Consider the following 7308-nt stretch of genomic DNA (forward strand, 5'->3'; position numbering starts at 1 on the left):
GAATTCTCTAATATTGTATGGATGCTAATAGAACCTTTGGCCTATTTATCAGTTATTTCTCCCCTTCACAAAGTGTTCATTCTGTCATCCCCGCCCCCCACATACATTACTTTAATAACCTAATTTACCCTGCTTTTCTTGCATAAATCCTTAAATACAATGTGTCACAGCCTGCTTATCCATGATGTATTTCTTCACTGCTCTTTGGGTAATGCTTAACTTAAATTCTTCAGAAAATGTAGCATTTCAAAATGAAACCTTTCACCATCACTGGAGGAATATTGGTATTAAAAAGAAAGGTCTTTGTTTCAAGAAGAAGCTTGGAGTCAGTAAAAAAGAAAAATGTACAATCTCACAGTGGCAATTTGGTCCACTTTCTTCCTCTTACTCAATTTTGTACCTGGCTTATTATACCTTTGCAATGTCTCCTTCAGAATATAAGCACTGATGGTCCAAGTCAATGAAATATCCATCCAACTGCATTTCATATTTTGGATATTACCCATCCATGTAGTATTTCCTAGTTGGGTGGTTAGAATGAAAACTTTTGAGTAGTTATGGATTTCCTTTGGAAGGCTTAGAGATATTCTGCACTTGATGCAATCAGTCCAATTCTATGCACAAACAAACAAAAAAATATGTGGAGAATCTCACTTCTTCATTGTAGACCCTGTGCTGGACTTCCTCAGGCATTTTTAGCAAGCATATATTCTCCATTTTATGCTTCATTTGAGAAGGACCAGAATTCAAAGGTACTTTGAAGGACCAAGCTACGTCATTTGACACATCTAGTCTTTATAGGTAGAATCACATATTTAACTTCTTTTGTTATTTTCAAAGTCTTTAGAATCCCGAGGAGCATTGATAGCAAAGATATAGAAAAAGTCATGAAGACTGAAGTGGAAATAACTAAGTTTTTTTTTTTTTACTTTCAGGTGTCTTAAAAAATGCATCACTTGATATACCTGGGCCTTAGATGTTTGAAAAACAAAATTGTCTCTTTCTATATTTTTCGAGGAATTTTGTATATTTTTTTGAATGATGAATTGGGGACAGCTAGGTGGTGCAATGTATAGAGTCCCAGCCCTGAAGTCAAGAAGTCTTGAATTCAAATATGGCCTCAGACACATGCTAACTGTGTGACCCTGAACAAGTCACTTAACCAAAATTGCCTCCAGGGAAAAAATAAAAGAAAGAAAAATGAATGGGATTTTTGGATACCTTTAAGATATCTATTTTGCTCTATCAATTAAAATACTTTTTCAATGGTGAACAAACAGTGCATAATGTTAACATGTGACTTTATGGAATATCTTCTACAAAAATTGCTCTATACTTTTCTCATACTTTCATCAAATATATTTTTAATGTGTCTATAGATTATTCGTTTTTGGGGGGGTATTAATCATAAGGGCCAAGATTTTTTTCATGACTGTTATTTCTCTCTCTTTCAAATAATTTGTGACTATACCTCAAAACTCTAAAAAGAACTCACTTCTAGCACTATCCATTTCTGAATGTGATTGAATTAATTCAACTTTTTCACCTTTCATATTTTTGATTGTCATTTCTACTTCTTCTACAAAATCATTGTGGACTGTGATGTTAAAATCCAAATGAAGCTGTTCCACTTTTCTGATGTTGAACAGAACTTACAAAAATCTTTGTAGAAAATTTTCATTTTTCATCTTGCTGTATTTCTTCACATTTCATCCTTAAGTATCCTTGAGATCACATAGCTTGGCTTATGGTCACCAAAGTTTCTAAATATTTGTTCAATGCCGTTGCCATTTCCCTTCTTTTCAATTCCTTCCCCTTCTCTTTGCTTTCCTTTCCCCACTTTTTCCTATCCTCCTTCCCTTATCTTATGGGAAAACAAATCAATTCTTGTCAGAAGTTCCTTCCTGATACTAAGAACTTGAGTACACTTTGGGGTATTTCTACTTCTCATTCTTATTATTCTCCACTAGGTGGTCTTAGAACTTTAGTTTGGGCTGCCACAAATCCTTTGGCATGCCTCAGGTTGTGCAGGCCTGAACTAGAGAGTCAAGGCCCAAACATGAACAATATTATATACAAGGAAAAGGAGAGTAGATGGGACCTGTACCAGAGTCCATAAAATATGATATCCTCTCATGTCTGTCAGAGGACCCTCCCCCAAGAGGCTTGCATAGTATTAACTACTTACAATGAGATTGCCCTGGGCAGAGCTTCAGTTGAAGTGACTGGGATTTGTTCTTCTAGGTTTGTGTTCCCCTCTGTAGCTCTTTTGGCTGCCTCTATAGCATTGCTTTTTTTTTCTGTATCTTTTGTTTCCAGTTCTTAGCAAAAGTAACTGGTTTCTTCCTCAATCACTTTGCTACTCTTTTCTCTTCTCAGCCCCCTTCAGATGGCAGCCCTGTGCTTTTCTCTGTGGTAGGTTAGATGTTGTAAATTCTCCTGTTGTAGTTCTCCTTAGCTGATGGTACCAGTCATTGCCAGAGAACATTTACAGCTAAAAAATATGCTTCCAGACTCATGAGTGTCACTTTCTGATGACTTTATGACTCAGTTTCCAGAGCTTTCTTTGCCCTTTGCTTCATATCCATGAGACCACTCAAGAACAGAGATCAATTTCTTTTTGTATCTTAAAAGCACCTGTCTCCCCACAATGTTGGATCATAGTAGCTTATTATCATTTATATTTTCATTTCCCCAATGCTCATGGGTATGTCTTCCATACATATAAGTGTTTTTTAGTCAGTGCAGAGTGCTATGGACAGTCCCCAGTGCTTTCCTAGTCCCCCTGTGCTTTGTCCTAGGGGTCTGCATAAGGTTATTCATACTTTCTATGAGAGACACACACACACACACACACACACACAGAGACAGAGAGAGACAGAGAGAGACAAAGAGAAAAAGATACAGAGAGAAAGAGAGAGACAGAGATAGAAAGACACACACACACAAACACACAGAATCTTTCCCCATCATCAACACTCACCATCCTCTGTAATGTCCAAATGCAAGAGAGGGAAAGATTTTCAATTCTTATTAGATCATTCTAAATTTTGCCAACCCAGGTGCAGTTTTAATGATTGACAAGTAATATGGTTAAATAAAGAAATTCAGTCCTGTGGTTAGAAGCCTTTAAAAAATTCACTGTACTCTTAAATGTAATAAAAAGCCTTATACTTTCCCCACCTTATGTGAATTATCCCTTTACCTCTCTGAGCTTCAGTTGCCTCATCTATCAAATAAAAAATGGTTAAGTTGCTGGCTGGGATAAAATATTCACATGCCCTTTGCTACTTTTCAGCCCGTGTTTCACCTCTTCTCCAACTACTACTTCTATTGGTACCTGTATCCATATATCTGTGGCCAGAGATTTGTAAGGAAATAGGAACAAAGGACCTATGCACTGCACATTCATCCCAGATCTCTTGTTGGCAACTAACATATAGCCAAAGAGTCCTTCTGCCACTATTATTTCATGTTTTTCTAGGATGGAGGGGCAGGAAGAAATGAAACTGGGTCCTTATTATAATTACACTGATACCCACAGATAAAGTGGTCTCAGTCCTCCTAATAGCATCGAACTGAGATCATTAGATCATAGGACTTGGACCTGGATGTGTGACCTAAGAGATTATCTAATCCAAGGAGACCCAGAGCCATGCAGTGACTTGAAAGGGTTATGCACATTGCAAGTAGCAGTGCTAAAATTCAAACCAAAGTCTTCTAATTCCAAATCTATCTTTGCTATAACTTGACTGATCATCAAATAGCTCCTAGCCCAAGTCCAGAAGCATTTAAGAATATTTCTTCATCAGCTAATATTTACGAAGCAGACAAATAGTTCTGAACTGGTTCCTCATTTCAAAATAAATAAATAAGAAATTCCCCATGAGAAGAAATATGAGGAAGAGTTACAATGGTTGGGATGGTCATGAGACATCCTTCTTCTAGAGAGATGCCACATTCAGCCATGAAGGGTCGCATTTCACAGAATTCTATTTTACATCCCATCTAAAAACAAGCAAATCCATCGTCTGAGTTACCCCTCAGGTTCAATGAGACTCAGAGCTACTGAACCACTAGTTTGAATCTGAAAGGTTTACCTAAAGCCCATCACTCCAACAAATACAAAATCCCCAGAATCTTATTGACAGAACAAACAGAACTCCTTAGTGATCTTGATTTAAGTAGGCATCTTAAATAGGCATCTCTCATGTTCTTCTGTTCTCTTTTGTTGTCTGATCCTTCTTTGTGGGAGTCTAGAAGAAGGAAGAGGGAGTCATCAAGTTACAACCATGTTTGAGGTGGGGGACCATTTATAACTCTTGGTCAAACATTAATGATCAAATAATCAAATAAACCAGGCCCCCCAGGAAGATGTCTTTTTTGTAGGCCTTCAGAATTGTGCTACCCAAGACCCTATCTTTGGTGGAACTCTATATGACTGCCTTTCTTACTCACCCAATGGGTCTCATTGGAATGTACCATCTTCTCACTACTAGGGAGAAATGTGACTACTCTTAGTGACTAATCTCACATTTTAAAATTTTCCCAGTGACATCCAATTTTTAGAGTCATTTTTTTTATTCCCCTGGATTTTAAACTGTAATGGATCATTAGCCACCCCTTTTTCCTTCTTTACAAAAACAAAACAAAACTTTTTTTGAGGCCATCTTTCCCCTTTTTGTATTGTATTTATTTCCTATCCTAGCTTTCCCCCCACTTTTTGAAACAAAAAACGTTAAACAAACAATCAAAAGAGTAGCCACATGTGATGGTAGTCCCCATTGAAAGTCTATTGAAAGGAGAGATGTGTTTCATCCTGTTTTCTGAAACCAAGTATTCATTGTAATTGGTTTGAATTCAGCTGCCTTTTCATGTTGTTTTCATTTACATGATTTGTCCTTGTGTTCATTTTTCTTCTGCTTTCTTTGCTCTGGATCAATTCATCTAATTCTTCCCCATGTTTCTGTGAATTCTCTATACTCTTCATTTATTAGGGCACAATAATATTCCATTATATTCATATACCACAATTTGCTTATCCATTCTGCCATCAAAGGGCTCTTATCCTGCTTCCGGTTTTTCGGGGTCTTTGTTGCCTGGCAACCTAAGAACCATTCTTTTTGGACATGAGAGCCTGGAAAAGTAGCCAGGTTTATGCAATTCACTTTCAGTGCTTCATATGTACTCATTAATTACTTTCTTTATAAAACATATTTTATATGACTCTTTCCACAAACAAAACGAAACAAAAACTTCTTAAGCCTAGATATTTGTCAGCTTTTAGGTAGAAAAGGCTTGTGTTTTCTCCTTCCTTTCCGTGCCAATTCTATAGATACCCTGTGTCCATTGCGGCCCCCATCATTCTGCCTTTCCAGTTCAGTGCTATTATGAAAAGAGGTTATACTTGAGTTCAGAAGACCTGAGATTAACTAGCAACTTCTGCACCTACCAACTGTGTCACTTCGAATATCCCAATCCTCAGTATTCTCATCTGTAAAATAGACAGTAAATTTTGTACTATTTATATCACAGAATTGTCATAAAGAAAACATTTTGTAAACCATGAAGAACTATTTCAACATGGGCAATTAATATTGTTAGGCTCCATTCCTGTTCCATTCTCCCCTCTCTATCAAAATTTATTGCGAGGTAAGAGCTAACTAATCTGATTAAGCAAATTGATGCTAATATGTTGGTGGGTGCTAATGAGTATTATGCTAATATAAGCCCTCTCAGGGACATTTTTAGTTATAGTTCCTCTGTATGTACCGGAAATGAGTCCCTCCTTAAAAAAAACAAAAACAAAAAACTGCAAATTCTTTATATCATAATTATTTCCCCACATATTTCTCCCCAGTCCCAAACACCTTTTAACAAAGAAAAATAGTAAAGTAAAATCAACCAGTAGAACAACCATATTCATCTATATCTGTCATATTTGGCATAAATATTCACTAGCTTTTTGGATTCAATACTGATCATTGCATTTATTCAGAGTTCAGTTGACTTTTTGTGCTGTTTTTATTTACATCATTCTGTGCTCCTTTAGTTATTGAAAACCCATTTCTAAGTCGTCAATACTCATTCTTTCACAAAAGTTTTACTAGGAAAATAACAAAGCCCAGATGGTTTGAAGGTCATAGATTCCCTGTCATCGGACATGCTCAGGTAGCCATGTTGTATACAGTAAAGGGATCTTTAAGATACACTACTCCTTAAGTGAAAGGAATGGCTTCCATGGAGGCTAGGGCAGGCACTCTGGCAGACATCTCTCTGCAGGTCGGCCCTTTGGGCCTCCTCAAGTCATACCACTTCATCAGCCACATCCTAATGTACACGGAGAGCCAGCCCTGCCATTTCTTTGCAAAGAGGTGACCCATGAACATGTGTTCTTATGAATAGACCATCCATTTCAAATGAGTACATTTCATGATGGTCTCCGGGGCAATGGTTTTAATGAATGCATTTTAAAAAACATTATCCCTACTTGCGGCTTTTCTTAACCCGTTCACTGCCTATTCATTTTATTCATACAGCATCATAAGACTTTCTCACATACTTCTTGCTGGACCAGTGTGGAAATGTGCATTAAACAATAAGGGGAGGATGATAAAAATAATGAAGGTTGTAGTGACAGGGGATTTATGTCACTTGAGTCTAGTTCCATAACTCTTTTCTACTAAAAACTCTTTAGCCATCATGGTCAAACTGCTTTTCTTCCCCCGTGTAATCCTCTCCTATTGTATCAGCATTTCTTTTTGAGGGGCATTATTATTACTAATATTATTGATATTGCTTCAGCTTTTCCAATATTCTTTGTGCTACTCAGGATGTTAAAGAGATCCAATTCTTGCCTAGGGGCTAATGCTCAGACATAGGCAAACAAGCAAAATGTGCTCAAGAAGAGGTAGATTGAACTTCGAGATGCAATTTTGCAGGTATTCATTTATGTTTTGGAATCACTCTCCTTTTGCCAGCTGCAGGTGAGGAAAATTTCTGGGCTTTCCTTCAGAACAAGGACAAAGGATGTCAAGGTACTTGAAGAAAGTAAGAAACATCAAGGATTAAATTTATTTCTAAGTATGAGAGTACCAGCTTCCTCCTCAGGCTCTATTGTGCCTGATTACACAGGAGTTCTTGGGAAATTCTCCCCTCCATCACTTGCCTCAGCTATTCCTCACTGAATTCTGAGATAAATTATTTTAAAAATTCATTGTCAAATATTAACATAGGCCCCTTCCTGCAGCAGCTATTGTGCTACATGTTACTAGGCAGACATGGTTTTCTTATACTGTATTTACATGA

The sequence above is a fragment of the Notamacropus eugenii genome, chromosome 4, assembly GCF_028372415.1.
Source record: "Notamacropus eugenii isolate mMacEug1 chromosome 4, mMacEug1.pri_v2, whole genome shotgun sequence".
Lineage (NCBI taxonomy): Eukaryota > Metazoa > Chordata > Mammalia > Diprotodontia > Macropodidae > Notamacropus > Notamacropus eugenii.